The sequence below is a fragment of the Dromiciops gliroides genome, chromosome 1 (genome assembly GCF_019393635.1).
Source record: "Dromiciops gliroides isolate mDroGli1 chromosome 1, mDroGli1.pri, whole genome shotgun sequence".
Lineage (NCBI taxonomy): Eukaryota > Metazoa > Chordata > Mammalia > Microbiotheria > Microbiotheriidae > Dromiciops > Dromiciops gliroides.
In genome coordinates this window covers 562,469,342-562,480,531 of record NC_057861.1, presented here as the reverse complement: position 1 = coordinate 562,480,531, position 11,190 = coordinate 562,469,342, and the positions used below count along the sequence as shown (strand labels likewise).

General features: G+C 37.3%; 1 pseudogene; it reads left to right on the top strand.

The window, feature by feature from the left end:
* The first annotated feature begins 1,479 nt into the window (after positions 1–1,479).
* LOC122738607 lies at positions 1,480–1,727 on the top strand (annotated as a pseudogene).
* The last annotated feature ends 9,463 nt before the right edge of the window (positions 1,728–11,190 follow it).

Genomic DNA, 11,190 nt, shown 5'->3' with positions numbered 1-11,190 from the left:
CCTTGGGAAGAATGCACATTATTAACCCCATTTTATAGCTAAAGAAATGAAGCCAGACTTGCCCAGAGTACCTAAGGAGTGTCTGAGACTGAATTTTAACTCAGGTCTTCCTTACTCCAGTTCCAGAGCACTATTCACTACACTATCTCACTATAGCTGGGATCACAGGATGAGTGGTAAAGTGAAACAGACAGGAAATTGGGAAATCTTTTGTTAAGGAATGATTTCTTATTTGACCCTTTTCTCTTTCCCTTCCTATGTAGACAGGCAGATTGATGCTGAATAAGAGGAAAGTGATGGAAAGACAGCAAGAAGGGGAAACAGAAGTCCTGGAAAACCCATGGATTTATTGCTCAAAAGATAATTGACTTTCTTTAATATCTTTTTTTTTTTTTGCGGGGCAATGAGGGCTAAGTGACTTGCCCAGGGTCACACAGCTAGTAAGTGTCAAGTGTTTGAGCCCAGATTTGAACTCAGGTCCTCCTGAATCCAGGGCCAGTGCTCTATCCACTGCTCCACCTAGCTGCCCCTTTCTTTAATATCTTACATCCACCATTCCCAGAGTTAACATTATGCTACATACATGATCACTTGCTCAGAGGATTTGGGGACACACGAAAGAGCTGATATACAAAAAACTACCTTCCCTTCCCACTGTATAATACATGAAATTCCACTGTTCTATAGCTTAAGGCTTTGAATACAGTTAAATGCATTTGCCCTCTGAGATTCATGAAAGTAAGTTTTGATTGGGGGGAGCAAAGAATCCATGAAAGTTCGGAGCATCTCAGAGAAGGTAGATAAAGCCAATATCAATGAGACTTCTCTCCATCTCAGCCATATAAATAGAAGGTCACATGTTGTTTCTTGCCATTAACAAGTGGTTCACTTCCTTAATTCAAAACTCTGACATTTTCTTACCTGATTATAACCTCCTATCATTTCACATCTTCCTAGATCTCACAGGATATAGAGACTATAGCTACCAGGCTTAAATTTTACCTATTGCACAATTTTGTCTGAGACTGGCCATGTCAATGGCAATGAAAAACAAAGCAGGCAGGCAGGCAGGAAGACAGGAAGGCAATGAGCATTTAATAAGCTACTACTGTGTGCCAAGTACTCTAAAAGTATTACCTCATTTGATCCTCACAACAACCCTGGGTAGTAGGTGTTATTATTATTCCATTTTATAGTTAAGGAAACTGAGCTAGAGGTTAAATAATTTGCCCAGAGACACACAGTTGGTAAATACCAGAAAAAAGATTTGAACTCAGACCTTTCTGACTCTGGGCCTACCACAGTACCACCCAGTTCCCTCTGAGAGAGCAAACATAGACAAATACATATTCCATACTGTAGTGTTAATCTGTGGTTTCTCATGGATGATTACTAATGCCAGAGAATCTACTTGATCTCCTTGATAAGAAAATTTCATCAACTGGACATGTGCAGTAGTGGTGCCAAAGGTGGTGCAGAATGGCTCCCCCAAATGAATTACTGGCAAGAATGATATTTAAAGGGATTTTAGCCCTCGAACTTCCAGATAGATGTGATCTGGAGCATATTTGCTATTTAATAAAATGAACACAAATCAAGATTTCAGGCATACAATGAGTAGGAGACTTCCCTTAATCTTGGAAGTTTATTAAAAATCCAATGAATGGGCTGGACTCTATGGAATAAGGGAACATGATCAAAAAGAGTGGTTAAACCACAAAAATTAGAACCTCTTCAGTTTGAAGTTTTCTTCTGAGTCATGAAGTTGGTCACCTCATTCAGCCTTCTGTTGAATTGTTTTTATACTTTTGAATAAAAAGCCAGCTTGGGGGGGGCAGCTAGATGGCGCAGTGGATAGAGCACCGGCCCTGGATTCAGGAGTACCTGAGTTCAAATCTGGCCTCAGACACTTAACACTTACTAGCTGTGTGACCTTGGGCAAGTCACTTAACCCCAATTGCCTCACCAAAAAAAAAAAAAAAAGCCAGCTTGACTGCATAATTTCATCAAAGTCTTTGACTAAAAACATACATACATATGTACATACATACATACATGTTTACATATACATATATTTGTTAAATTCAAGGCCAGATTCTAGTAAGGAAATTGAGATCCTTAACTATTCTGAAACCAGCCAGATGTGGCAGAAAGAAAGGAAAACTTTTCCAGTGAAAGCTATCCTGCCCTAATACATGCTTAACATAGAGTAACTTAAAAATATTAGAAATTGTGGGCAGCTAGGTGGCGCAGTTGATAAAGCACTAGCCCTGGATTCAGGAGGACCTGAGTTCAAATCCAGCCTCAGACACTTGACACTTACTAGCTGTGTGACCCTGGGCAACCCCCATAGCCCCACAAAAACAAAACAAAACAAACAAACAAACAAAAATATATATATATATATATATATATATATATAAGAAATAGTGATTACATTTAGTTTGTATATACATCAGTGTTATAGCATGGCATATAGTAAATTATGTGGTTAATAAAATAAAATCAGGAAAATTGGGGGAGAAAGTATGTTATAACTATCTAGGCAAAATACAAACTGTGTTTCCATCTATACATTATAAACCCTTGGGTCATCATTTTACTGACACAGCTGGATGGTGTAGTGGATAAAGTGCTGGACTTAGAGTCAGGAAGACCTGAGTTCAAATCCAGTCTCAGATACTAAATAAACTATTGTGACACTGGCCAAGTCACTTAATTTCTCAGCCTCAATTTTAGTACTTCATAAAGCTGTTGTGAGGATCAAATGAGCTGATACATGGAAGATGCTTCACAAAATTTCAAGCATTATAAAAATGCAAGCTATTATTTTCATTTGTTGTTCATTCATCCAGTTATGTCCACCTCTTTGTGACCCTATGGACCATGACACTCCAGGCCCTTCTATCCTCCACTACCCCTTGAGTCTGTACAAACTCATGTTCATTACTTTCATGACACTATCTACCCATCTTATCCCCTCCCATTACCTTCTCCTTTTGCTTTCAATCTTTCCCATCATCAAGGTCTTTTCCAATGAGTCCTGTCTTCTCATTATGTAGCCAAAGTATTTAAATATCAGCTTTAGTATTTGTCCTTACAATGAGTAGTCTGAATTAATTTCTTTAAGTATTGACTGATTTGATCTCCTTGATGTCCAAGGGACTCTCAAAAGTTGTCTCCAATACCACAATTCAAAAATGTTGATTCTGCAGTGCTCAGCTTTCCTTATGGTCCAACTCTTACACTTGTACATTACTACTGGAAAAGTCATAGCTTTGACTATATATACCTTTGTTGACAGGGTGATGTCTCTGCTTTTTAGTATACTGTCCAGATTTGCCAGAGCTTTCATTCCAAGGAAGAATATCTTTTAATTTCAATATGATATGTACCAGCTCTAAATGCAAATTCAATTCAAAGTTGAAGTAGTTTGTGATTTAAATCTCCTCTTATGATCTATTTTAGGAGTTTTGTACCTTTTTCCAGATCAGAATATTGATTACTGTTCAAAAGTGAAAATTATACTAATTAGTAATAACAACAGTTCTGATTTGCATAGCACTTTGTGACTTACAAATCACTTTCTTCATAAGAACTCTAAGAACACATGAGACAAGGAAGGAAGATATGACAACCTTAGAGAAATCACAGTCTCCTTCAAATCAACAAAGCATCAGAATAGTATTTTAAGGGTTTTGACAATTAGATGAGTAAGTGCTGAATTTGGTGATATTGACTAAAAGTACAATAGACTTTAAGGAAAAGAGATCGATGTGATCTGGAGTAGTCATGAAGGCTCTAGGAAAGAGATAGACTATATACTAATATTAGTATTCCCAATTGAATAAATGGAGACTCAGAAAATTGTGACTCACCCTAAACCACAAAAATAATAAATTCTCTAAGGCTAGAACCCAGGTCTTTAGACTCTAAATCCAGTGCAAATAAGTCTAGAGTTCAAGGAAAATAGTAAAGAAGTCTAAAATTTCCCACAGTAATATTTTATTTATTATATATGTGGAATATATTATAACTTATTATATATAGATGGAATACAGGATGTTACAGCTGTCCCTTGCTTCACATGACTTCTTTTTATACATAAATTCACACTTCGGTGGATTCACTGTGAATTTTTTTTTCTCCCACAAATTCAGAAACCATAGGATGCGGTGCACAGGTACACATTTTGAGCTATATTATAAATAAGGGAATTCAATTCAAATAAGCAAACATTTACTAAGGGCCTAATAGGTACACTCTACTGTGTTAATGCTTGAGGTGAACCTGAAGTTTATATGACATGGTCCTTACCCTCATATGGCTATATTAGGGGAATCTTACTTATTATTCATTGTTTTCATATTACTTTTCTTTTCTTCTCCAGTGATTTCTAAAATTACATTTTAAGTTCCTTGACTGAATATTATCATTTTATATAGCCTTATGTGCCCTGAACAGTGCCTCATACATAATGTTTTCAAATATTTGTCTGTTATTTTATTTTAACAATAAAAATTCTGTCACTTTTTCTTCATAGTATAAAATTACTTTTTTTTTTTGCTAGGGCAATGAGGGTTAAGTGACTTGGCCAGGGTCACACAGCTAGTAAGTGTCAAGTGTCTGAGGCTGGATTTGAACACAGGTCCTCCTGAATCCAGGGCTAGCGCTTTATCCACTGAGCCACCCAGCTATCCCCAAAATTACTTTTTAAAACTTCATATTATGATTTTTTTCTGAAAACAAGAAGTAATCAAATTTCAGCTAACAATCTTTCTGGATAAATTTTGGCCACATCCAAATACAATAAAAATTTGAATAAACTTAGTTAAATTGGATAAAAAGCAAAATGTCAGCATTTTTATCCCACTAAGTGAGCAATCTTCCTTTTATTTTCTGAATCGAGGACAGAAAACATAAATCAAATTCTTAGAGAAAATTTATTCCCTGATAGTTCATTACTATCCATAGCCCAGTGAAGCAGTGCTATCCTCTAAAGGAATTCTGCTTCTCCTTGTTATAAATGAGTCTAACACTGTTCATCACCTTCTTGTCCCAGCAGCTCATCCTTACCCCCAGCTTCGGACAAACAATATATGACACTGGTGACCTCAATCAAAGCTAGCCTTCCATGTATGCAGAACAGACAATTTATTTTGTCATATGATGTGAAGAGTGCAAAATGAGCCATGCCTCTCCACACTCCCTCCAAAAAAATTTCCTACCACAACATCCAACATCTGCAGTATTTGTCTCCGATTTGAATTAAAACATTATATCTCTGGAAAGCCATTGTTGTTGTTCAGTCACTCTGTTGTGTCCGACTCTTCATGACACTTTATGGGGTTTTCTTGGCAAAGATAATGGAGTGGTTTGCCATTTCCTTCTCTGGTGAATTAAGGGAAACAGAGGTTAAGTGATTTGCCCAAGGTCATGCCACTAGTGAGGGTGTAGGGCCATATTTGGGCTCAGATCTTCCTGACTCCAGGCTCAATGCTCTATGCACTGAGCCACTTAGCTGCTTCCTGCTGTTATTAAGTCTTAAATAGAGTATATTGAAGATAAGAAAATGAGGTTTGGTTCAGACATTCTCCACTATCACGTGCCTTCCCATTCCCTATTTCAAAGTCTAATGTGTGTCCTACCTCTTCCTTAAAGCCTTCCTGACTATTCCAGTCCATGCTTTTCCTTAACTTTCTCTTCTATTACACTTTTAGTCAATATCACAACATACTGCACTCCATTTTTATCTAATTGTTGAAATCTTCAACAAAGCCCTACTCTGAAGCCTCAGAGATTTGAAGGAGACCCCCAGCCTTAAGAGTGTGTTTTTTTAAATATCCTTCTTTCCCCACAATTGTTGACCACACTTTTTAAAACCAGAGCTATGATTTCAGCCATGTAGGGAACTGATGGCATAGAAATTTTCTCTACAAGATGCATATCCATATCTGCTCCATAATTTATAATGTTAAGGAATTGCCTGGAGGTACTGAGAGATTAAATGATTTGCTCAGGGTCATATCGCCACAGTTATCAGGGGGAACTTGAAAGAAGCCCTTCCTGACTGTGGGAATGACTCTCTAAGCCACTATACTGGGACTGCCTCTCATAAGCAGCAGACATTTAATAAAGACATGTTGATGAATTGTGATTTAAATGGAATCAGCAAATTTTCTTTTCTGCCCTCCCCAAACTCCCTGATTTGTCACCAGCCCGGAATGAAGTGCTCTTCTCTTCTTGTGGTCTGACAAACTCTAGAAGCCTTTTTGCTAAGTAATAATGAATGAGTCTTCTCTACATAGATTAGCTTTATACCCTCATTTTGCAGAAAATATTCTAGTGTAAAAAAGAAAGCTATAGATTCCTAAATCTACCCATAATTTAAAAAATAATCTTCATGACTCAACTGCACCACAGTTTATTAATCTGTAAATTGAGACACAGTGCCCCCAGGACATATATTTGTTTGTGAAGGACTTTAAAGGTTTTGGATGAAAGGCACTATAAGTGCAAATTAATCTCATAATTTTCTCTGACCTGGATGGAATGGACCCACCGAAGTGTGAGAAACAATTCAGCTAATCTCCTGAGGATGAAGATGTTACTAATGAGGTCTGATTGTGCAGAGCTATAATGGTAAGTCTTAATAATAACCACATTCAAGGCGATTTAGCCATCTCAACACTAACTCATTTCAATTAGGAATTTAGATTAATTGCTCACCATGATTCTAGAGAAGGAGAATCAATGCTCTGTCAAATAAAATGTTTTCTAAAATTTTAAACAGTGATTTGTTTAAAGCAATAATAATAATGGTTGGCATTTATATAGCCCTTTTGCATTACAAAGCACTTTACATATAACTTGCTAGAGCAGGAAAGAATGTTAGGAGCCATCTAGTTCAACTTCTTCATTTTACAGATGAGAAAATTGAGTACCAGAGAGGATATATGATGCAGAATCACTGAATCACAAAACTTCAGAGCTGAAAGGTCATATAATCTAACCTACACCTGCTCTATAATATCCACTTTAAGACCACCAATGAATGGGAAAATTACTACCTCTCAAGTCTGCCCATTCCACATTTAAACTATATTAGGAGGAATGTTACTTATTATTCAATATTTTCATGTAACTTTTCTTTTTCTGCAATTGTGTCTTAACTCCATAAGTACATTATGAGTTTCTTAATGGCCAGCTCTACTTGCCTTTCTGCAATTTTTACCATAATTCTTAATTCTACCTTTCAGGACTAAGAAAACACATCTAACCTCTCTTCTGTATAACATCCCTTTAAATATTTGAAGATAGTCATCATTCCCCACCAACCCCCCAAAGGCTTACCTTTTCCAGAATCAACAACTTTTTTTTATTCTGGTACCTTCAACCATTCTTCTTAGAGCAAGGGCTCCAGTCTTCTCATCATTATGAGATCATCCTCTAGACATGGTCCAACTTGTCCATACCTTTACAATGTAATAGTATATTGAATCTGAAAATGAACACAATACTCCAAATCTAATACTACCAGGGGAGAAGACAATGGGACACTCACTTCTCTTATTCTTGACACCCTGCCTTTTAACATAGCCTAAATTTATGTTACTTTTTTGGCTGCCACATACTATGGACTCATATTGATTGTTCAGACCACTGAAACATCCAGATCTTTTTCTTTTTCTTTTTTTTAATTTAATTTTTTTGCAGGGCAATGAGGGTTAAGTGACTTGCCCAGGGTCAAACAGCTAGTAAGTGTCAAGTTTCTGAGATCACATTTGAACTCAGGTCCTCCTGAATTCAGGGCCAGTGCTTTATCCACTGCACCACCTAGCTGCCTAGATATTTTTCACATGAACTGCTGCTAGCCACATCTTCTTTATGTTCTATTTGTTTATTTGATTGACAAACTATTCTTCAGAGAGCAATACTCTAGAATTCCCACATAGCTTTCCTTATATTATTTCTACTTTTCCCTTGTTCAGTCATGTTTGAAAATGTACCTACTGGGACAACTAGGTGGCACAGTGGATAGAGCACCAGCCCTGGATTCAGGAGGACCTGAGTTCAAATCCAGCCTCAGACACTTAACACTTACTAGCTGTGTGCCCCTGGGCAAGTCACTTAACCCCAACTGCCTCATCAAAAAAAAAAAAAAAAGAAAGAAAGAAAGAAAGAAAATATACCTACTAATAGATCCAAGGGATATGTGAAATAGTTTCAAGCCTTAATGAGGGAATAGAAAAAGGTGACCTATGGAGACATGATGAGGAGAGGTGGTTCCAAACTGAGGAGGGGAGGGAAGGGTTTACTCATGCTTATAAAATACAACAGAGAATTGTTTTAATAATCCATCACTTCATATGGCTATAAAGTGAATTTCTGCAAAGTGAATTTTTTCCAGCATCTATCAAAAAATTGAAGATGTATACTGTAAGAAAAAATGTCCAATAATCTAAGATTAAATTTTTCAGTGAGAAAGGGAAGACAAGACAAGGCTTAACCTCAAGATGTGTTAGATATTGTGGGACTCCATGCAGTCAGGAAGGCAAAATGCATTCATTAAGTATCCATTATGTGCCAGGCTCTGTGCTGCATGCTGGGAATACAGAGAAAGGAAAAAGGAATCCAACTCTACTCTGAAGGATCTCACAGTGTAATAATAGAGAAAGCATGAAAACAACCATGTATAACTGAGCTATACAGGATAAGCTGTAGATAATCAATAGAAGGAGGGTACTGTCAGGGAAAGCTTCTTGTAGAAGGTGGGATTGTAGCTGGGACTTGAAAGAAGCAAGGGACACTAGCGCCACTATCCCAAACTTTTTTTTCACCTGTATATTTGTTATTCTGGAATTTCTACTCCACTACTAACAACTCTGCTGTCCTTCTGGACCATAAGAACTTCTTCTATGCTTATGAAATCTGATTCCTCATTCCCAGACTTTTGCTCTTTTCTTCCTGTTATCTGGCACTTACTACTTTAGAAAAATATCTGTGATGCAATATTACACTTTACTAAGAAGTTGCAGAGAGTCTTATACATAATTGACCATCCTAACTCTTGTAATTAAAGGTTTAAGATTCTCTTTTTAATTGGGAAAATAAAAATTCTAAATAAATAATTTTTTAAAAACTAAAAAGATTCTTTTTTTTTTTTTTTTTTGGTGAGGCAATTGGGGTTAAGTGACTTGCCCAGGATCACACAGCTGGTAAGTGTTGAGTGTCTGAGGTCATATTTGAACTCAGGTCCTCCTGACTCCAGGGCTGGTGCTCTATCCACTGCGCCACCTAGCTGCCCCAAAAGATTCTATTTTTTAAAAAAAACTTTGTTCTCAATTTTATCAGTTCTTTATATTTGAAATTCTAAATTGCCTCAAACTAGATAGCTCTGTAACACCATGAATAGAGTGCTGCATGTGGAGTCAGTCAGAAAGACCTAAGTTCAAGCAAGTCTCAAGCACTTACTAGCCAAGTGACCTTATGAAAGTCACTTGATGTTCCTCAGCCTTGGTTTCCCCATCTGTAAAATAGGGATAATAATAGCACCTACTGCACAAAGTCATTGTGAAGATCAAATGAGATAACATGCAAAAGCACTTTGTAAACTTTAAAGTGATATATAAATGCTAGCTATTGTTATTATAAATTTTTAACTAGAATGAGAGATACCAAAGTGAATTGTATCATCTTTTTCTCATCTTCTAATTTTCCCCTTTCCAATTAAATAATCTTAAAAATCCTCATTAAATATATGTTTACAAAACCAATGGAAAGAAATGGGATTTAATAAAGACTCTCTGGCTCCTATGATTTCTAACATGGACACACCTGAGAGAGAGATAAGGGGAGAGTTCAGAAAATTGATGTCAAAGTCATAGTTTGTGGCACAGATTTATCATTACCTGACCTTTCACTGATCTCCTAATCTAGGACCTTGGTCAGCTTACAGCATTAAAGAACACCCAACCATCTCTAGGATACCCTCAATGTAGGGGAACATGGAGATTGTAGCTTTTCAGGGAAAGCAACCAAAGAATACCAGACCTAAAGGGAACACAGAGAAAGCTACTAAGGAAGGTGAGATGAGGGACTAGATGGACCCTCACATCAAGATATAACCTGACGAGGGGGGGGGGGTGCAGCTAGATGACGCAGTGGTTAAAGCACCAGCCCTGGATTCAGGAGGACCTGAGTTCAAATCCAGCCTCAGACACTTGACACTTACTAGCTGTATGACCATGGGCAAGTCACTTAACCCCCATTACCTAAATATATATATATATATAAACTGACTCTGAAAGAAAGACAATTAGCTGTGCAAGCAAAGTATATGGAACCAGCTTGTCCACACTGACCCAGAGGTCTTCCTGATTGCTTTAGTTCATCTCTAGGAAGCCACAGAGGAGGAGATGGAGGGCTAGTATTGCCTGAAGCTGCTACCTGCTCTCTCTCACTCCACAGCACATCTGCCCTCCCTTCCTTGGTGTGTTGAGAGTCTATCCTTTTTATTCATACCCTGAAAGGTAAATTAGCAGCAACCTGCATAGATTCCCAGTTTGTCTCCAATAAACTAGAAGTTTATGTACTTGGTTATTCACATGGAGAGGAATGGGAAGCAAGTAAAAGTTCAAATTTTGATGTGATATTTTAATTTGGCATTTGTAGCAACTAGACAGTACATGTGCTCTTTCACCTAGTTGATCCTCATGCCAGCATAAAGTGGAAACATTTGCTTCAGTGGTTTCACTAGCACAAGTTTGATGAGCCTGGTTAATTCTAGCTCTCTGAATCACAAATCTGATTCTCATAGTTGGATGAGTGAGTCTCCTTATCAACAGGAGAATATCTCATTTTTAGCAATAAAAGGAAGAAAATGTGACTTTTGTTTGTCTAAATCCCAGGAAATAGGCATAGATGTACATATAAAGGAATTACTATATTCTCTGTTACACACTATGCCAGAAGGCCAGCCTTGTGGATTCCATTTTTCAAAGGTATCTATGTTGCAAGCTAATTTATGAAAGCACATTCAGTTGATTGCAGGTTGGGTTTTGTTTGGCAGTAAAGTGCAGGAAGACAAATATCAAATCTCAGTGGCTGCACCTCCAGCTGTTTCACACACACAGAGATAAAAGATAATCCCTGACCAAATAGCATTGCTTTCGAGATAAAAATCAACTT